General features: G+C 46.1%; 1 protein-coding gene across 3 annotated transcripts in view; it reads left to right on the forward strand.

Moving 5' to 3' along the window:
• The first annotated feature begins 4,666 nt into the window (after nt 1-4,666).
• The window catches only part of PLS3 (plastin 3), a 49,963-nt gene continuing 32,734 nt past the window's right edge, over nt 4,667-21,895 (forward strand). For 2 of the 3 annotated variants that reach the window (XM_071442324.1, XM_071442328.1), the window contains exon 1: nt 4,667-4,797. The gene's annotated coding sequence lies outside the window, so the exon portion shown is untranslated. Of the gene's footprint in view, nt 4,798-11,175; nt 11,201-21,895 lie in introns of those variants that run through there. The other variant, XM_071442327.1, reaches the window with a different exon arrangement.

A 21,895-nucleotide genomic window follows, 5' to 3' on the forward strand; every position in this document is an offset into this window, starting at 1 on the left:
AACTTCTGCATCTCATGTTCTCTGGAAACATGATTTTCTTTGTAAGCAGCTGCTTCTACCTTAGCTACAAGAAAGGAAATGTGGATTCAGTAACTCCTCGGGATCTGATCTTGATGATCTAAAATCTGATCTAAATCAAGTAAAGAGAAAAGACAAAACCATTTTTTCATTGTCATGCTTTTTTTGGTTTTTGGTCCACAATGGTGAAGGAGGGGTGTTCACCCTGTTGATGTGAACTGCAAATAAAATCTTAAGTCACACATTCTCCCATGTGCTTCGGAGGTCAGTGAGTCCTCTATAAGCTCAGCCCACAAAAAGAACTGTAATTGAGGGCTGTACAAAGGCATCACATGTGTAACTGGCTTGCCACTGATGAGTTGGAACTGAAGAGCTCTTGTAATGCTTCATGGGCAATCCCTGAAAAACTCCCCTTGACAAGAAAGAATACAATTTTAAACAAATAAAACATGCACTGCTGGATAGAGACAACACGAGAGTCTGGAAAGCTCCTTTGCCAAAGCAAGAGCAGATTAAATATGAGGCACTGGTGGTTTCACAACACAATCTAGAATCCATGAGGTGATATGCTATCTGGCAGCCAGGACAGTGAGAGGGAAGGCAGCCTGCCCACAGCCTGGCAGGCTGTTAACCTTGGTGGGTAATCTGCACTCATGTGAGGAGTCTCAGAGACTTCTGCAGATTTTGAATATGGGTCCCCTGTGCTGGACAAACTTAATGGATAAACTTACTGATACTTATCTCACAAAAGTTGTTTTTAAGTAAAGAAGTGCCCAGAATTATTTGAATAAATGTTTCTAGTGGGAGGTAAATTCAATTTTCTGTAGTTCAAAATATTATGCAGATTCCCATCTGCTTTCTTGCAATGGAAAAAAATAGTTCCAGATTATTAATCTATTCACAGTACCACTCAGTTGTTCTCTTTGCTTGATGACAAGTGTTTTTGACATTAATATCCTAGTTCTTATATTCTGTTAATGTTGTGGGTAAGTATTTGTAGAAAACAAAACAAAAGTCTAGTTGAGAACAGATGCCCTAATTCTAATGGAAGAATTTCACACCAACTCCTTAAAGGCCTCCTCTGAACCCACATGAACTCCTACAATGTGTTTTGCAGTTTCTCCCTCTCCCTGGCATACTGCACATCACAACACAAGTTTTTAGTTGCCCTGCCAGGCTTCCTTTCCCCCCTCCTGATTGCCACCACTCCTCATTTACAGCCTGTGATGATCTTTATCCTTAGGGCAGCTATCTTAGCCATGGCATATCTGCATTGTTCAATAACCAGCCAAGAGCAAGGAATTAACTTTTATACAATGGAAAAGCAGTACAGGAGAAGCATTGCTAAGCTGCCAGATAAGAAGCTTACATTTCAACAGAGATAGTAAAAATTCATTTCAGTTCTCCAAGCACGGAGTCACACTAACATTAACCTGGCAGTGGCAAAGTCTCTTAAGGGCCCATCCAGCTTCCACTGGAATCAGTAACAAAGTCATACTGGACACAGGGCTAACCCTCCATCTGCCTTGCTGATGATTATGACAATAAATTGCATTTATAGAAATCTATATCCTTACAAATTAAAAAAATCCAACAGGCAGTCTCCTTCCATTGTGGCTCTGTAGCCAGGACATTTTCTAACACCTGTTAAATTCACTGTACTCTGCTGAAGAAGAGAATTAATGTTAAACTGTTGAACTGTTGAAACAGTTTAAACAAGACTTCCAAAAGTATGGCCTATTGCCTTCCTCCTAAGTTCCTATGTGTTGGTAGTTGGTGAAGTCAGAATCCTCTGTCTGCATATTTTGTACAAGAAAATGTCACTATAACTTCATTTAAAAGTCATTATAAATAACACTAGTCCTGTTGTAAGTCAGGTTGGAAATACCTGTCTCCTTTCTGGCCCCAAGTCCTCTGTTCTCATGGCACTGTTTGGAAAGTCCCCCTGTGCAAACAGTGCTCTTTGTCATTGTCTAAATATTTAATTTTTATTTAAAATTTCTAACTCTTCAATTTTTAAAAATGTCCCAAATACAATTTTAGGAATTGGCCAACACCAATATTCCAGATCCACCCTGTCTCTGTTTAAAATCTCCATGGGACATTTCTTAAGGGGGCTGGTTTTCCCCTGTGACCTTTGGAAAAATTTCACCTTTCACCAGTTACATCACCTGTGGATGCAGTGAAATATGAATCCAATTGCCGGCTGTCAGGTGATCTTGAAAAAGTCTGTCCACTCTTTCACAAAGCCCTGAGAAAGGGAAACCAATATCTGTGTCAGAGTGTTTTTAACCAGAAATAATCACCCAAGAACAGTTGTGTGCTTTTGCAAACAAAGTGTTCACTAATTTTGTGTAAATGAAACTCCACATTTTGACATTTCACTCAGAATATGGTATTTACATTGAGTACATAATAAAAATATTAAACCAAGCTTGATGACTTTATCAGGGTACTTATCAGTGGTAGCTGAATGAATGGATGTGTCTACTATAGCTCAACTTTCTTGGTGCAAGGAGACATGGGGAAATCCTAATAAAGAGGCAACTTGTAAATGTTCAATATGTTTAATACTTCCTCATTTAGAGAACAAAGAGTTGCCTGTTTCACACTACTGGTTTGGACAAAAGCAGGGCATGGAAATGTGTAATCTGTATTTTCTGAATAGTCAAGATTCACAAAGATGATTTCATGCCTCCTGTTGTTTTATGTTGGCATGCTAGCAGAAGGGGACAAGAAGAAAACCAGTGTATATTTTTTTTGCTAAAATCCAGAGTCAGAATCAGAAATATTCCCAGCTCTGTTGTGTTTGAAATGCACTGTGAAGCACTGGTCTAATCTAAACACAGGACTACCACCACAGAGCGTAAAATTGAACTAATCTTTTAAATCAGTCTAAAATTACCACTCCTATCTCCAAGGCCCAGCCTAACAAACTGATGAATATGTAAGAGTTTCTGATATCCAATGAGAAATCCAACTGTATAAAAAGAAAAAAAAATGATGGGAAGACAGTCTGATTTTTCTCAGGAAGCTGCTCCTGCTAATGTGATGAGGAAACTCCCACTGTGAGCCATGTAGCTTCTATCATGTGGGACAACTTTATGAGACCCTGTCACTTTGTAGCTTTGGAAAAAACACTGCAAAATGAATTTTCCTGGCAGTTTTGACAATAAAATGTGTTTTGCCTTATGTTATAATGATCAGACTGACAGCCTTTCTGTAAATAATTCATATAAAAATTCATAACATAGGACTAGGCAATACAGATCCAGAAATGTGCACCTGTAACATTGCCAACACAGAGAGCTAAGTACTCATTGCAATCAATTTCACTGGGCAGTTCTAGTTAAATATGTCCTACATTTATTTAAGTTTGAAAGAGAAGAGAAAAAAATGATCTAATGCTGGTGTGTGCCTTATCTATTAATAGTCTGTTAGGTAACTGTCACATTTTAGCAAGCTTAATTTTTCTGACACTGGTGGAAATAGTTAAACAGCAAAATATGAGATGTGCTTTTACATTATACAAGAACTGACATCTTCCATTAGTGTTCCTGGTTGTTATAGAATTTATTACTTTGTGTGCTGTTCTCACATCCAGGCATGGGAATGTCTCATCTTTCTGGCCAGGAAAGGGTTTTTTGTGCCTGAATGTATATTTGCTTTTCTCCTAAAACGAGAAGAAGACATTAATATCCAAATCCATGTTTTCTCCTGGTCCTGGTGAACGTGCCAGTGTCGGCCAAGAGTGTGGGGACACAACTTCCCCCTTTTCTGGCCCAGGTCTGAAGTGCAGGTCTGGCCCCATCTCCTTCTCCCTGCTCACCTCCCTCTTCCCACAGCAGGTGTTTGCTTTTTCTTTCTCTGTTCAAGGCCTATTTGGATTAACTTCTGTTCTCCACCACTTTTACGCAAAAGCGTCCCCAAGGCCCTTGATTTCCTGAACCCTTCTAGCAATGTTCAGTGTGAATATCTGTGTAGCAAATGTAGAAATTAGGACAGTTATGAGGTCACCTATCCCAAATTGGACAGCTGGAAGCTGCGTGGGGAAAGGCCATGGCAAGGCTGTCTGTCCAGGAGCACAGAATAACAGGGTGCAAGGGACAGGCACCTGCACTCCACTGAGCCCTGGCTCTGCCCTGGCTCTGCTCTGTGCGAAGCTCCTTGCCCGATGTGCCCACCAGCGCCAGCCCTCCCTGGACATCCTCAGCATCAGCCCGCAGGGTTATCCCTGGGGGGACAAGGGGAATTTGCAAGAGAAGCCCAGAGCTGCTCTGTCTGCGTGGCAGGGCTGAGGCAGCCGGGGCTGCCTGTGCATGGGAGACAGGACACAGGGAGGAGGGACAGCACAGAGGGAGGGGATGCCTGTAGAGAAGAAAGGACTGCTTGGAGGAGAGTTGCACACAGGAGAAGAATGCGGGACGCTCGCCGGGCAGGAGTGAGGCGTGCGCGGGATTGGGGATACTCGCAGGGGATGAGGATGGATGGATGCAAGGGGGATGAAGGCAGGGAACGGCGAGGGGCAGACACGGCAGAACCGCCCGACGGCGGCAGGACGAGGACGGGGCGTGCCCTCGCCGGAGCTCAGCTCTGCCCGGCCCTGAGTGACTCCGCGGCCGCCCACTCGCAGCGCGGGGCCCGTGATGTGCGGGCGGGCGGCCCAATGGGGCCGGGGCGGCGGGGCCGGGGCGCGCCGAGCGCGGGCAGCGGGCGGGGCTGCAGCGGCGGGACGGCTCGGCTCGGCACGGCACGGCTCGGCTCGGCTCGGCACGGACGGTGAGTGCTCCCGGGCTCCTCCAGCGCGCCTCCAACTCGGGCAAACTTGCGGCGCTTGCCCCGCTGCTGGACGGGCGCCAGCCCGCGCGGAGCAGCATCCCACCCGCGGCGGCGAGGGGGGGGACACCGACCGGCCCCGGCGGCTCCACCGGGCCCGGCCCGGCCCTGCTCTCCGCTGCAGGAGTGTCCCCGGGGCTCCCGGGGCCGTGGGGCGGCGGGGCGGGCGCGGAGCCGGGCGGGCGCGGAGCCCGGAGCGCTCGGTGCCGGCGGGACGCGGGGGACGTGTCCGCCGGGCGCGCTGCTGCCGCCGCTCCCAGCTCCCCGCGGCGATGAAAAGGCACTTGTCTGATTCATCCCCCTGGAAAAGTTCAGCCCCGGGCGGGCCCGGCCCGTGGGATGCGCTGGGATGGAGCCCCGGCTGCGGCAGACGCGGGGCTTTGTGCGAGTTGGTAGAAGCAGAACCCGGCCGAGGGGCGGGGAGGTGCCGCTTCCCGCTGTGGGTTCCCGCAGAGCGGCACTGAAAAGGGGTTCGGTTTGTATTTCACTTTTATCTTTTGTGCAGGGTAGTATTCCCAAAGCAGGGAGTGTGAGGAAATGGGAACGACTTCACTTTATTTCACCCCGCTTCAATTAGATGAGAAGTCGTGGGACAGCTGTGTGGGTTTATTTTTATACATCTCTAATTTGTACTGGGAGAGGAAGTGTCACCCTACTCCCCCTAACAATGGCTTCTTGTTGGGAGCCTGGGAAGGGAAAAGGAAGAGCAGGGAATTTTTCAGGACTTAAATCTTCAAAGTTTCCTTTGCTGGGGCACCCTGATGCTGTCTGGAAATATTGTAATGGATAACATCAAGTCCCAGTGCTCACAGAGGTAACAGCTCTGCAGGCATGACTGTGCTCCAGTTGTAATTTTCTGAGTAGAAACAGTGGTGACACATGTGCATGGGAACCGAGCTCCAGTTAATGCTTGGCCTTGGGACAGGCCGCATGTGCCTGCTCTGTAAGAGCATCCGTGCCTTCAAGCAGGGCATCCCTTGGACTCGCTGATTTCTTAGGAGAGCTGCGGGTATAGATCTGAGCAAATGCCATTGAATCAGCCTTTGAGGTTGTTATTGCTGTTACACAATTCCAGTGGAATGTGAGAGCTGGGCTTCCTGTTTTTGGTCAATCTGTAGAAGCGACTATAAAAGATAATAGATATCTCAAGTAAATTGCTTTTGCATGACAGCTTGAAGCCATTGTTCAGCCGGTAGCACTTGTGACTTCTCCAGTGAGCATGGTAACCTGAGAAGCAAAACTCCTTAATGCTGGGAGACTCGCTCAGAATTACTTTAAAGACAACAGCTGGAACCTGGATATAAAGAGGGAATAGTTACCGAGATCAGCATGTGCTAGTGCTGTGCATAATGATGTATAGAAATTCAATCTGTTTTGAAAAGAAATCTTGTGCAAAGAGGAGCTGCTGGTAGTTTGTGAGTGGAGAGCAGTGATTCAGGGGGATTAGTGGACACAAGGCAAGTCCCCTGGGTGCGATATTCTGCAGCTGATTCTGCCCTGGGGGTGTTTGATGGCCTTATGTGGAGTGTGTGCACACACAGAGACTTAAAATTCCAGATCTGTTTGTTTGCATCTAAATAACTCTTAAAAAAGAAACTAATAAAATAATTTGTTAAATGAAACCTTTCCCAAACGTTGTTGTTATCATAGCCTGTTAATCTTGCCAACAGTTTAACAATTTGAGGATGTTGCTTGGTTGTAACCAAGCTCCTTTGAAGGAATTTTCTGCTTGTGAAAGATGAATTACTCATTCTTTGTCTGAGCTAAGAGATCATTATGTGATTATTAAACTCAGTTATTCAGTGCTAGATGTAGAGAATTGTGTTTCATCAGGGTCTTTGTTCTCTTATCAAAGTTAATCTGATGAAGTTTCCCCTCCTGTAAAATACGCAAACGTCTCCCCAGGTTAAGAATGCCCCAAACTCCAGAAACCTATTTACCACTTTTGGCTAGATGAGCTTTACAGTGGACAGGGCTCTGGGGACTGATGACTTCATTAGGTATTTGGATAAATGCAGAGGAAGCCCTTCCCCTGGGGCTCTCTTGCTGACTTCTCTGCTCCGGGTTTCAATTGTTGTGAGATTAAGATGGTGAGTGAAGGAATTGCAGTCTGGTTAAATGAGTTTGTGCTGAATCCACTCATGCGGGATCTTCTAGTAACTCTAGTAACTCTTTCCTGTGTTTACTTGGCTTTCTAGTGCAGTGACTTCAGTGGCTTTGGAGAAATGGAAACACAACTTTTCTGACTCTGGGGAAGCAAAGGAGAGCACAGCTCAGTGATTGACTGGAAGGGATGCTAGGGACAGTTAAATCAGTAGCTGTGCTTAAGCAGCTGCTGGTGATCTGAGTGATCTGTGTGCCTTGTGAACCACTTTATCTGCACTTTTTGTGTGGTAAAACAGCAAATGCTCCACTTGGAGCTTCAGTATGGCAGTTGCATTATTGATAACATATAGTGCTTTGGGAGAAGATAAATACTTTTCTTTTACATGATTGGCAGTGCGTTTAGGGAGGGTGTGCCCGTCATAGATACTGTAATGTGCTTCCTTATCTAATTAGATGATGTGATCAGTAGCTCATTTCACACCTGAGGTTGTCTTGGTGGTGATATTTTAAGTAGTGCTAATTTATTTGGTGACGTGTCCCAACACACAGATAATGTTCTTGGTAATCTTATTTTACACAGCATTAAATAATAGGTGGTGAAACACAAAGGGGCCATGTTTTCAGCAGAGCCAAAGACCAAGTAAGTTCAGCTTTATATCAGTACGGGGTATTTCTTGTTTGTGGTTGGGGTTTGTTTGTTTTTTTTAAGCTACAATGTTTTGCATCTCTTTGCTTCATAAAACTGAGAGATGTGGATTGGAATTCTCTGAGGACATTAGTCCCTTTTTAGATACAGGCCTGTTAGCTTGATTTTCTTGAATTGCCTGTGGCAGAGGAGGTGATGGAAAAGCAGCACCAAGCCTGCCTGTGTTATTCCAGCACAGGATTTGTACAGATCCATCAGCGCCCTGCAAAGCACAGTCCTGGCTCTCCTAATGGTGCTCACAAGGGCAGCTCTTGACCTGCCACGTTGGGAGGCAGTTTAACCCTGTGCAGGGATATGGAGGTGCTTCTGATCACAGAGAGTGGGAAAGGAAGGAGGGAGATGCCAGCTGCTACAGTGTTGCTGTGCAGTTTGCAGAGGCTTGGGCAGGTGAAATTTATCCTGCTGCTACTTGGTTTTTATCTGTGTACTGCCAAGTACCACTAAGCAGCAAAAGAAACACGGTTTAAGTTGATGTTTTGTTCAGGCTTTGAATATTGCTCTGCTTCCACCTATATTAGAGCAGTAGTTCAGCATGAAAAAAGCAGATTCTAATCTCTTCAGGCCAGCTGTTTAAACATGTGGCTGATGAGCTATCAACCTGCCTGGTGCAATAACAGATATTAATTTTTAACTTTCTTTTAAGTTTCTTGTCAAATTGGGAATAGCCACAACATTTTATGTTAATATTTATCAACCAATTGCTGGTATTTGGATGCTCAGCACTTTTTGGACTAAATACTACCATGCATTTAATGATCTGTGTATCTTTTTGGACATTGAGCTCATGACGTAATTACAGTTGCTAATTATATCAAAAAAGCCAAACATGAATCCAGAAACCCCTACCTGCAGATGTGTGAAAGGTGGATATTGACTTTTGAAAGTTTACCAAATAGCCTTAATGCATACACAAAGCAAAACATTCCTGAATATCTTTTTTTTTTTCAAGCATGTTACAAAACTGAGACCAGCTCTTGTAATGAGGGTGATGCAAGGTTGAATCAAACCTTGAATTAATTTGTTGGGTTACTGTAACAAATGTCACAACACCACCTATCCCTGGCCCCCAAGCTTCTTGATAGGCATCTGTTGACATCTTTGCACACACATTCCTGTTGGCACTTGGGGAATTGGATTATTGCACAAGCAGCAGTGGTTGTGTTTGTGGTGGGTGATGTCTTGGCAGAGCTCTGCCCTCCACTGCTGCTAGGGGAGGGCATGAAAGGACTGTTGACCCTGTGACCATCCCAGAGAGTTGCTCAGACTCCTGTGCAGAATCAGCTGTCCCTGCTTGCACCATTTGCACTCTTTTCTAACCCAGAAGTACCTGCTGCTCTTGCTGTTGGTGGGTGAGTAGGTGGGAAGTGTGAAAGCTGAAGGCAGTTGTGATGGTCCAGCAAATGGGCCCTGGGTGCTGTGGCTGGGAGAGATGATGCTCAGGGGGCATCCTGGGGTCCCCTGAGCAGCAGCAGCTCAGCTGACAGGGACTGGGCTGCTGTAATCACTTCCAGCTGTGTGACTGCTGGTCAGGAATGAGCTACTGTTGTGTCCCCTGCTCTGTACACAGGGGTTTGGGTGTGCCTGTGGGTGTGCTGTCTCTCTTGGATTTATTGAATTAAAAATGGGTATCTCCAGTGTGCAGGGAGTAAGGATGAGGTGGGTGGTGTTTGGACACAGCAGCATTAGTTCAGCTTCAGTCTTAGCAGCTGCCTACTTTGTGCTCTTCAAAGCTGAAGTTGTAGGTGATGGGTCAAGCCTGTCCTGTCCTTGCCGGTGTTTCCTGCCCTGGATATCCTTCCTGCTTCTAGGTGAAGTGTCTCTGAAGGGGAGGCTTGGATAACCCCTTTCCATGTGTTGTGAGATCCACTTGGAGCACTACAGAATGCTCTGTGAAAAGTATTCTGGTTTGTGCAAGCACTTCCCAAGTGAAGGGCTGAAGGTGTAGATTTCCTCTGCTTTACCTGGGTGGCATTGCCAGGCTGTGCCATCAGCATGGGGACAGGGCATCCTGGCTGTCAGAAATCCTCCTTCCTCATCTCCCTGTGCTGCAGCCCCAGTCCAGCCCATCTCCACTGGCCAATGGCACCCCTGGGATGGCTGTGCTGTGACACTGGGGACATGCTGCCTAGGGAGGGTGATGGAGGCCCACTCTTGTAACTGTTGATTGAAGAGATGATTTGTTTATAGCCAAAAGATGGGACTTATGTGTTTGTGGCTGCAGAACCCAATGGGGGCAGCAGGCACTGGGTTTGGGATTTCAGGTGTTTGGTGTGTTCCTGTGAGATCTTGCCAGCCATGTAAAGAGGAACTGTACCAGCTAAACAAGAAAATGTTGTTAATTGGTGGAGCTGAAGACAGAAGTGCCCACCTGATAGGCCTGGAGAGTGAGGTGGGAGGAGAAGATGTGCACATCTGTACTCTGCTAGTGCCACACTGTTTAATTTGGAGGTGACAGAGCTTTTCCTTGAGGTGGGCACATCTGACATCAGTGCTGACCACAACTGACATCAGTGCTGACCAGCAGCTGCCTTGTCACAGGACTGTTTGCTTGGCTGCTCTGCAGTTCTGTTCCCATCAGGGTGTGGACTTCCTTGGGCAGGGTGCTGAGGCGTGCTGGCCAGCCAGTCCACTCAGCTACTGTGGCATCCACTGGTCTCCTGGGAATCTAAAAATCTGTTGGCTTTTTTTGGTAATAGATTAAAACTGCCAAGGATGATAATCAAGTCCTGTCTAGCCTGCTTGGAAGAATTATATCATGTGTGCTCCTCTAACAGCTAGGGTTTCCTGTCTGGGTTTGTGGGTTCATGCCTGGGCTGCTTAAAGCTAGTTTTGCATTGGGTTTGTGAGTGGAATCATGATGAAAAGGGGGCTTCCATGCCCTCAGGAGAGCTGCTATCAGCAGAGATGGAGCTACCCACATTCATTCTTTCCCTTTTGTTTGTTTTGCCAGCTGATTCCTGTTAGTTTGTCTCTACCTTTCAGCAGCTGGGCCATGAGGGTGACCACTGCCCATGAAATGCAGCATCCTTGCCCAGTGGGCTGCTTGCCTTAGGTCCCCTTCCTTGTGTCCCCTGTGCTGGCTGGGTGATGTGCACATCCCTGGGGGCAAACTCACTCCTCCTGCAACATCCAGGCTGTCCCTATGGGCTGTGGTGGCCTGTGCACCAGTAACATTTGGGATTGGTATGGAGGAAATAAAATAATGATTGATTTGACATGTGTCTGAGGATGTGGGGAGCAGGATAACTGTCTGAAATGGGAAGCTCTGGTTAGGGCTGCTGCAGATTGCTCATGTCAATCCATATGGGCCATATGCTTCTAACCAGTCTCCTTGTCTCATTTCCTTCTCTGAAATGCTTACAGCTGTTTTTCCTGCCGCTTCAGTAGGTTTTTTGTTCCTGTAAAAAGAGTGACAGCTCACAGATGCTGCTGGGAGTCCCCACTGAATAGCTGGGAAGAGAGAATATTACTGTGATCTTCAAGAGAAGATAAAGTGTAGTGTCTCTGCAGGAGGCCCAATTACTGATGTTTTAAGTAAGCTTTTTTTGTTTTTTCTTTTTAAAGTTGACAATAGACTTAACTGTCTCATTCACTGTTTCCTCATCACATACTGCCCTTAGTGTTGTCCATGAGAGAGGAGGGAGTTGATGAGGTTACTTATGTGTACAACAAGGAAGGATGAAGTGAAGTTGTCCATAATCATGTGTTGAGGTGTTCAACATCCAGTTTTGCTGCTATGCTTATAATGTTGGGGTTAAACTTCACAATGTTGCTTAGATGTTGGCTTTTTTCCTAAAGAAGTCTGTGACCAAAGTGATAGCAGTGCTTGAGGTTCATCATTGCTGGTCCTCCAGTTATCCCTGTGTGCATCTTTTCGTCCTGCCCTTCAAGCATTCTGCTGAGAGAATTAATTGCAGACTCCTGTGCTTGGGTTAATGATGCAGCCCTGGCCAGGTGAAGAGATGCTGATGCCTATGCAAGTGTTTCACAGTTTATGGCTGGGTGCTAAAGGGGCACCTGAAGACAGTGAGAGAGGCTGTCTGTATCTGCTTTTAGACAAATGACCTGGGCACTGCAAGGAATGTGGGGCTGTGTTGAGTGGCTTGAATGCCAAGTTAAGACAGGGTCTGTAGCAAATAAAACCTAGTGGGATGTTATGTCTGAAGTTTAGGTGCTGAGAGTACAAAAAAAATCTCTGCTTTTAGTGGGTTGGTTGCCTGGTGGCCATAAGCCCTAAATAAGCAAAACTTGACAGATTCCAATCCTCTGCTTTGCCTTTTTTGCAGTCCCAACTGCACAAAACAGTGAGGTGTCCCAACAGCTGTTGTACTGGTGTCTGGGATAGGAAACCCTGTATGGGATCCTGGTGGGATGTCTATGGCTGGTGATTGTTTTCCTGCCTTGTCTTCCCAAGGGTCTCACTGCTGTGGAAGGGGCCATGGATTGGCTTTTCCTCCTGTGAAAAATATACTGGGGCTGTACTCTCCTCAGCCCATGTTATAAATTATAAACTGCTGTGGGAAATGGAAAATAGAGTAATTCTGATTTGTGTTCTTTTAGAGCCCTGTTCTTTAGATCAAAATACACAGGATAAGTCTGGCCCTTCCCTCTATTCACTTTTCATAGCCTCCTTTGTTTTTAATTTATATATCTTTTTATTCTAAATTCCTCCCATCCCCAAAATAGAACAGACATCAGCCTGCAAGCAAAGATTGCCAGGCATTGGTCTTGTGGACTATAGTGGCTTTTTGGCCTGGTTGGAGACTGAGCCCCACCCTACGTAGGCTTGGATTAAAAATAGTCTCCCTTTTCATCAGGCTGAAAACTGTACACAACACATTTATGTCTTGGTTTCTGGGATATTGGCAGCCACAGGAAGCCTTTCAGCTATAAAATACTTCAGAAAATCGGTTTGCTGCTAATTAATGCAGAAGTGCTAAGGTGACCACTGTTGGAAAGGTGGAGAGCCAGATGTCTGACTGCCAGCCATGTAGTTATCATAGATGTTGATCAAAGTTTAGCTGTGCTTCTTGAAGGACCTGAAACAATTGAAAACTCTATTCACAGCCTCTGCATTAGGCTGCCTCTTTAGGAATGTCTCAGCTCAGGTGCTGCAGGGATGTCCAGTGACCAGGACACTGCCCCACAGCCTCCAGCTCAGTCCTGTCTGTCTAGACCTGGGCTACACACGCCTCCCTCTTTGTGTAAAACAGAAAAAACATTGAGGGCAAGAGGCTGACCAGTATCTGGTGTGCTGGTCTCATTCCCCACTGCCTCTTGGCAAAGCCAGGCCTCAAACCCAAGCTTAGGCAAGTCTGAGTGGTTGGCCATGGCACAGCAGAGGGAAGATCTGAGTGTCTCCTTGCCCTGGGCATCTCTCCTCTGCCTCATGAACCTCAAGTGTTGACTTCTTGTGTTGTTTCATGTGTTTTCCACTGTCCTTGGCCATGCTTGGTGGGGCAGTGAGTGCTTTTGCAGGGTGCTAGGAAATGCTGCTGGCAGTTCCAGGGCTGCTCCGTGGGGAAAGGCAGGATGCAGCTGAACCAGGATCTGGAAGCAGGCAGTGCTGCCTGGCAATTCCTCCAGCTCAGACCCAGCCTTTATGGCTGTTTAGGGCAGGGCTGGGAATAAATGAGCAGGGGAGTGATGGGAGGAGGGCAGGGAGGCTCTGCCCAGTGCCTGTTCCATGGCTGTTAATGACTGGCGTGCTCTGTGTGCTGGGTTTACGTGACCTTGGTGATCAAAGGTCTCTCTGTAATCAGAGAAAATGCTGCCTTCTCTTCAGTTTTTGTAGACTCTGCCTTGGCCTGTTCTGTTTCTGGTAATTCCATTCTAGAGTAGACTGTGAAAAAAATGTAAAAATGTGAAATATTGTATTGTCTCATAAAATCTTTGTAAACAGTCATGAAACTGTCTGTGGAAGGACACTAGAAGGATTTTATTTCTCCCAAAGCCGAGGGATGAGCTTTCAGCCTTTGTCTAGCTCAGTTGCATGCTTTTTACTTTGAGAGTCAAGGGGCTATTTATTTGTACCTCAAATTTTTAAAGTGGAAAAACTGACTCCTACAGTTAGGTCTTTACTGCAGATTTTTTTCTTTTTTTTATTATTTTTGCTAGAGGAAACCAATTTTTTTCCCTGAAAATATGCTAGCCAGGCTGTTTTAAAAAATTGTATAAATACAGGAACTTACACAAGGCAAAGTGTGTTGCTGCCCACTGCAGGGTCAGGTCAAGGCAAGGAAAAACCTGCAAAACACCAACTTGGGGAAAAGCATAAAGAAGATCTGATAATCTGGTAGGTGAGACAGGCTGAGTAACATCAGAAATGCTGCTGGCTTCTATCAGTGTTTGCCATACCAGCTGCAGAGTGGGGCTGTGGCTCAGATGCTGTGGGTAATCCTGCCCCTGGCCTATGTCCTATTGGTTTTGTGCTTCTGCTGGAGTTTTGTGTGCTAGAACTGCTTCTCTTGTGCCCAAATGATGGGGAGACTGTCTTTCTAGGGGGAAAACAGAAATAATTGATTGCACAGTTCTGGGGACATCCTCTTGGATTGCTCCTGAAATTGTTGTCTCTTTCAGGTGGTGGGAAAGGAAGCTATAGAAAAAATCCCCTTTGTTTCATCTTGCTTTTTTCCCCTGAAAGCTGACATATGAAAAGTATTTCTATACTTTAAAGCAAATAGGAAGACATGTGATTCTGCATTATATCTGTGTGGATTATTTTTTGCCAATATATTAGTGATTAAATTAGGGGCTCTCCAGAGCTGAACACACAAGATATTTGAAATTCAGATTGAAGACCTTGGATAAAAGAAGCTTGTATCCTGTCTGGGTTAGATGGAAGGTCATGTGCAGTGGGTTGTTCCTGAAACACGTTTGCACAGTCACCTGGGTGCCATTTTAATATTCTTCCTTTCCTCTTGTGTTATTTGAAAACTATAGCTGAAATCCTTTTTTTCTATGTGTTTATTCCCTCAAAGTCCCTTTTTTGATCAGATTTGGGGTTTTTTGATGTTTGTATGGATCTGTGCCTCAGTGATGTTGCTGGTGCATGTGGTACTGTCCCAGCCCTGGTACCAGGACCTCTGCTCCATGGATTCTGCTCAAAATAACAGGGAAGGGGAGGTGCTGATCTGCCTCTTGCCCTCTCTTCTGTACCACAAGGTAGAAAAGTGTCTTGCTCTACTTTCACAAACAGTAGGACTGACCTTGATGCCTTTGACTCTGCCCTGCTGGGAAGGTCAGGAACTGGAGGAGGTCCTGCGGGTTTTCACAGTTTCTGTCCCTGTTTTCATGGAAGATCTTGGTGCAGATGAAACTGCTGGGCAAGCACCAAAGTTCTCAGTCTGTCCAGTGCAGCACTAACCAAGTGGAAACTTGAATTCCAGCTACCCATCCCTGTAATTGGCATTCATATTTTGTGAAGCAGTGCTTCAGCTGGGTCTGAAAGATCATCAATTCTGGCTCCTTGTTTGTGCTGCCATCGCAACCTTGTGCTTCTTCCTGCTAATCAGCCAGGAGGGGTTTGTGGAGTGTTGTTTGGGTTTGGAACAGGGCTGTGGTTTTGAGATTCCAGGATGCTGAGTCTTGTCCCAGTGACTGGCTTGGATGCTCTCCTGCCTTGGAGCCTCTGCAGCGAGATGTTAGTGAGCAGGCTGATATTCCAGCCCATCCCTGTTTTCCTTGGGCTGAACCAGTGTTTGCCTTCTGCTATAACTGTTGAGCAGCTGCAGTGCTGTGGTGATATGTACACATATATATTGTGCTATAAATCCTGGAGTTAAACATTTCCTTGACCCAGCACAGAATAAGGTGCTTGTCTCCAGCTGGTAACAGAAATAAAGGAAGTGAGTTGTAAAACAATATTGCAATTAAGCTGTTTTTTCCTGAATTTTGCACAAAATGTTTTGCCTCCAAGAATGGATTGTGAGGAGTTTTATTTTAGGGAATACATAGGGTGTTGTGGGTGTATATAAAGTTGCCCTGTTGTGATTGGTGTTGGGCAGGCATTCAGGGAGAAAGTTTGCCCTTGCTTTTAAGAACTGTTTCTGAGATAGCAACATTCTGAAGGTCAGTAGAGAACAAATGGAAATAAATTTACAAAAACATTCATGTTTCTCAGTGCTCCTGGTAATAACAAGCAAGTTTCTGAATCCTCACTTAGGCAGAATTCACCTTTCCATACGGAGAGAGGGGAAACCAGGCCTTCTGAAGACTGAAAATACTTTGAATAAGCAGCCTTAATGTCTGACCTAAACTTTAGCCTGTTCCTTTCTGCACTGTTTGGCTGAGGCTGGGACTAAGCTTTCCTTGGGGACATGGATGGGAGGTTCCTGTGCAATCCTGCTCCTGCCCTTCTTTTGCCCACCCCTTTGCAATGTTCTCGTTGATCTGATTTCCAGCTGGGCTCTTGCCACTGTATTATATAAACCAAATGCTCAAGCAAAGGCAGCATAGTCAGACTTCTTGCTGAAAACTTGAAAAATTGACATTTCTTCTGCCCAGCTGAGAAGCTCACAGAAGTTCCTGTAGCTGTGCTGGATGGGTGGTAATGGCAGTGCCCAGCCTACATTGGTTAGATCCATCACTAATGGCAACAACTTTTATTCCTCTCTCCCTTCCTTCCCTTTCTCTAAGTAGCATAACCTTTTCAGGGTTATATAGGGTTGTTTTACTTGGTCTCTTTGCTCCCTGTGTTCTGAAGGTCTGTGTAAAAAGAGTTTTGAAAGGCATGAAATAGAGTAGGATTCGGCCCTGCACAGTCCTTGAAACCCTGTTATGCAAGAGCCTTTACAACCAGTACCAGTCAATGATTCACTTCAGCAATTAAAGCTCTGTGCATGGGTTTGATATCACCTTGGCACAAAGCAAGGCATTGCACTTTCTTTGGTGCATTGCCCTTCCACGTGTAACACTCACAGCTGATATTCTTGCTCAGCATTTGGACCTCTTTGGTGTGATCCAGGTTGAACCTTGTGGTGTCATTGCTCCCAGCTATAGATCTGCCTCTTCTGCCTGAGCTCTGGAGTTGCTTCATGCCTTCTACCAAATATCATGCCTTGTTTGGCTTTATTTAGGATCTGTAGATGTTTGGTTTTTGGTTTTGTTTTGCTAACTTCTAGGATGAGAGTTTCTTTAATACTAATTCTAAAATATTTTAATACCAAGCATTAAACGTTTAATACTAAGCATTAAAGTGAACAGCAACAACAAACTAGAGAATAGGAGAAATCTGCTGTCAAAGCAAAGACTGGCTTCACAGCACAGAGATCAGTCTGCTACTAGTAGCTGTTTTTAATGATCTGGAAAATGGGAGATGGCTTCCTAATTAACAGTGAGCTGTGTGGTGAAGATTGTGCTCCAGGGACCTGAAAGCTATGGGTGACAATTTACAGCGTGTGTGTGAGTGGTAATCCAGCTCTACCCCACCTCTCTACATATTTGAGAAGAGTGCAGTAGTTGTGGGAGCCCCTGGAGTTACCCTGTCCAGCAGGTCCATCCTACAGGAGAATTTCTGTTGGGGTCTGAGATAAAAAAAGCAGTTGGAGAGAAGCCAACAACTGCATGAGCTAAATACCAGAAAAAGCTTCAACGTCCCTTGAGATGAGATTGTGGACTAGTTCAACACAGATGAATTTGTACAATATGAGCCAGTGCCCCTGGCAGGATGAGGTCCAGATGAGATACAATCCCTCCCTGCAGATCCTCCCTGCCTGGGCTGGGTGTGTGTGCTGCTGCCCAGGCTGGGCAGTACCTGGAACCTTTCTGACAGTGGGCGCTCACCTGCAGATGTTGATGGGTTGTGTGGGACTGAGGAGCCACCCAGTGGCAATCTCCCACTGGCCAGGAGTGGGTGCAGCAAACTGGTCTGCACAGTGGTCAGCAGTTGGCCAAGTGTCACTTGGTGGCTGGAGCAGGCTGTCACTGCAGAGGTGTAATCTCTTCTTGCATAAAGGTGGAAGGTATTAAGCACTTCCTGACCTCTGGTTCTGCATAATTGCCAGCCTTGCTACAGTCCATGAATCTATTTTTCAAACCACATCTTTTTAACTGTTGTGGTTTTATTTTGAAGATTACACGTATTTTATTAGTAATCTAATAGGGTGCTCCTATAGGCAAGTCCCTGTTGGTGTTCGGCTTTAGAAAGCTCTTGTTTCCAGTTTACTTTTTTAAGATGAAATGAGGTGTAGTGCTTGGCTTTGGTAGCAGTATTTATGTTCTATTTAGAAAGTTAATCTTCTCAGGGGCAAAATCTGGCTCAAGTAGCTGAAAACTTTGCAAAGGTGTTGCTGCTGCTCAGGCTGCAGAGTATTTATCACTGATAGAAAGTTAAAAGGCTTATGACAGACTTGTATGAAAATATGAACCTCTTCTAAACAAATCTGTGCTCCTGTAATTTGCATTGTGCAACCATTTGCATTACGATTGGTTTTTTGGTGCTTCTTAAAGCTTTCTTTAGTGTGTGTTAAAAGACCTTAATTCAAAGAACTACATTCCTATTAAATGGCAGCTTTCCCATATTAATACATTCCATGAGGATGCAGTCCACATGAATGCTGTATACATCTCAATTGTAGATGTGTCTAAATTGAATGTTGCTAAAAATGGATCAGAACGTTTTCCCTCTTCAGAAATATTGTGTGAACAGCCACTTGTGTTCTGCAGTAGTGCAGCTCTAGTGTAAAATTCTATTTCCTTCAGTAGTGACTGAGGAGCAGTCACATTACCTAGAGCATGTTCTCCAAGAGAGCAGAGGACTGCCTAAGTCATGTCAAGGACAGACTTGGGTGATGGACAGAGCTGGCAGCTGAGATGAAAGATGAAGAAGTATGTTTGTGCCTCCAAGACCCTCCTACCAGGCCCAGTGCCACTCTTTGTCCAGTGGCCTGGTCTGTGGGTGCCTGAGCTGGCTCTAACTGGATGCTGTGCTAACAGTGGGCCCTCTGCCCACTGCCTCATCTTCCTTGTGCTGGTGTCCATTTAACCCCACAGCCAGCCAGGGTGGGAGAACTGAAATGCTGAGGAGAAGGAAAGGGACAGGATGGCCTTTGGATGATGTGTCAGCCCTGCCTGGGTGCAGTTTTAGTGTGCCAGGGCAGTTCCTCTTCCCAGGCCTCAGTAACAGCCATTAGGCTTCATCTGATGCTGCTGTAATCACCCCAAGTGCTTTCTTTGTGATTGTTGCAAGGTGCCCTTCGTGATTGGTTAGGTGGAGCTGCAAAACGGGCCTAAAAATATTCTCAACTCCAAGTTCCTTCCAGTGGCTTGTCCTTTGGCTCAAAGATGTGGCAGACAGGATGGGAAAGTGCCTCAGAACTGGTGATGCTCTGCTCGCGCCTGCAGGACTGGCTGGAGCAATCCCAAAGGCACTGCAGACTCCTGCAGTGGTTTCAGTGCTGGCTTCTGCCCTGGGAATGCAGCTCATCTGGCAACTGCTTTCCCAGTGGATGTGCAGAAGGGGTTTCCAGGTAATCTCTTAATTTCTTTCTCCCTTTACAAAAAAACCTCCATCCAATGCTAGACTCCCCATGGCCCGTGATCTCCAGAGAATAACTTGTTCACTTTTTTCCACTTATCCCCTCTCCACACCCACCTTTTTTGTATTTTGAATTTAATAATACTGGGTGACTCAGTACTAAATATAAAGCCTCCTGCTTCCGGCATCATCTGCCTGGGGCTCATTTCCTGGAGCTGACATCAGTTGAAGCCTCCCAATTTCCTTATGAAATAGCAAGACATGAAATGTCCTTTGCGCGGTGATCTGGGCATACTTGTGGACTTCTGTGGTGGCTGCTTGGCTCCCTGATCTAAGCTGTGAATAATTAGCTGGTTAATTGCTAAGCTGAGCACTGGTGGAGCACAGGGTAAATCGGGCAAGTCCTCAGATCTGTTTTGCACTGCAAAATCATACTCAAGTTTGCAGGCGATTTTTAAGTAAAGACCAACTTTCAGTCCCTCCTGCATATGCAAGGTTTTTATTAAATAAGCATGAGCCTGACTAATGTCTTGCTTTCTTCCAGATGACAGGCTTGCAGACAGAGCAGCTCAGGAAGCTTTTAAGGGGGGAAATCTAGCAAAGATGGATCTGTTTTTTCTTTAGAAAGACTGATAAACTGAGGAATTAGGGTCAAATGCTTGCTCCTCAGTTGTCACATCGTTCCACAGCTGTTTACATTGATGGGATATACACTGCCATTGGTTGGCATTGAGGGAGAAAGCAAAAAGTGGATAAACCCTCAATTCGTATCAAAAAGCACAGGTGAGAGTCTTTCTGTCTGTTCATAATTTCATTAAAATCCTTACATTTAAAAGAGATTGTGGACAGAACTGGAGAAGGGGAACATCTTGCCCATGGTAAATGGTCACTGATGTCAGTCCAAAACAGGCTGGTGCCTGGCCACTCAGCTTTGCTGTCTAAAGCCCTGGCTCATAGAGCATGGTGTGTTTTCTCTGGTGAAGCACCCTATTTAAGTTAACTGGTTTTCTATTTCATTTAGGTACTCTTTTGAACTTCTCCCCCTTCTCTCTCTCTCTCATTTAAATTTTTTTTTCTAAGGAGAGGGTATGTTCCTGAAAACCCTTGATTTGCAGCACCAACACAGGCTGGAGACTTAGCCACCTTTGCAGCTCCTGAAGGCTTGCCAAGGTCTGCTGATGCTCTGTTGTCTCTGAGATCTCCTGAGGCTGCTGTGCCCCAGCCCTCTGCCCATGGAGGTTTCTCTACCATGGGGATGCTGGAGTGGACTGGCATGTCCTATACTCCTAAGGCTGGTTGACAGTGGAGCTGGCTGCATCCCAGCAAATAGATGTTTTAGGCAGGAGCTAGAAGTGCCAGCAGTTAAAACCCATCCCAAAAATCACTGGGACAGATGTGGCATGCCCAGGGACTTGTTTGTCACTGATTTTATCAGCAGTTATCTTGAACAGCTTCCAACATCAGCGTGGTGTGTCTTGGTGTTAGTGAGGAGAGCACCACTTCTGGAGTGGGCAGGAAAACTTGGTGTCCAAAAGCAGATGGTTGTCCTCTTCTGGACTCACTGGGGAGAGCAGTGGGGCTGCACAGCCCACTGTAGGCAAAGGCCAGCACACTGGAGGAGCTCCCTTCCTCCCCCAGAACTTCACCAAAGGGTCTGAGCTCCCTTCCTCCCCCAGAACTTCACCAAAGGGTCTGTTCTTGAGGGTTTGTGGTGAAAGATGACTCCTGAATTTAACCCTTCTGCTCCCCTGTCACCTGGAAGGCAGCAGCTGCCACTCCCACAGCCATCACTGAGTACCTTCTGGAGGGCAAATATGTATTAGTGGCCTCCCAGTGAAACTTGGCAGCTGGAGCTGTGGAGGAGATGTGTCCCCTTGCGCAATGATGTGCTGGGGGAATCCTGCCAGTGCTGGAAGTTCTCTTTGTGCATAAACCTACATCACAATGTTCCATGCAGGGGAGTGGATGTGTCACCTGAGCACCTCAGGCACCTTCTTCTTCCCTAAAAGGCTCTTTTTAAAGCAGGAAGAAGAGGAAAATACACTGCTATACTGGCTCTACCAAAAAAAAATTCCTATTTTGGAAGAGTGTGGGGAGTGGTGTGAGACCAGGCGTGTGAGGAAGTCTGCTGGGAGTGGAGTGCCCGGGGAACTGAGCGTTTGCTGCCTGCCACGCCACACCCTGGTGTGCTGAGTCTCGGGACATGACGTGGGGATGAGTGGTGCTGGCACCACCGAGCTGCTATTTTAGGTTTGACTGTAATTGCAGGTTGGACAGCCAGGACTGGATTTTGAGTATTCACAGAGCAGAGGGCTCTTAAAGCTCTGGAAAAACTGGCTATCTCTGATCCTTTGCAAATGTAGGAGATGGGTGTTTCACGTGCGCTGTGTTAATTGAACTCCTTGTGGTGGAGCCACTGGGCACCTGTGCTGGCTGGTGATGGGGCAGGGATGTCCTCTCCCTCTCAGACAGAGGGAATGATTATACCTGATAGCCCTGTAGGATGCTTTCCACTTACCTGAAAAAGAAAAGTGAGTAAGCAGAGGTCTGAAGACCCATGGGCTGGTGGATTTTAGGCATCTCCCTCTGCAGTGCCAGTCTGCCACCTGCACACCTGCAGGTGCTGCCTTGCTGTTCCAGCAACACAGATGACAGACATTAAGCAGACATTGCTTGTGCAATGTCTCTGCCACTGACAGAAATTCACAACCTAGTTTGGGAGCTGGTCTCTGGCATGCTCTCCCCCACAGCTG

The sequence above is a fragment of the Agelaius tricolor genome, unplaced genomic scaffold, assembly GCF_023055355.1.
Source record: "Agelaius tricolor isolate 1412-34295 unplaced genomic scaffold, bAgeTri1.0.p SCAF_17, whole genome shotgun sequence".
Taxonomy (NCBI): Eukaryota; Metazoa; Chordata; class Aves; order Passeriformes; family Icteridae; genus Agelaius; species Agelaius tricolor.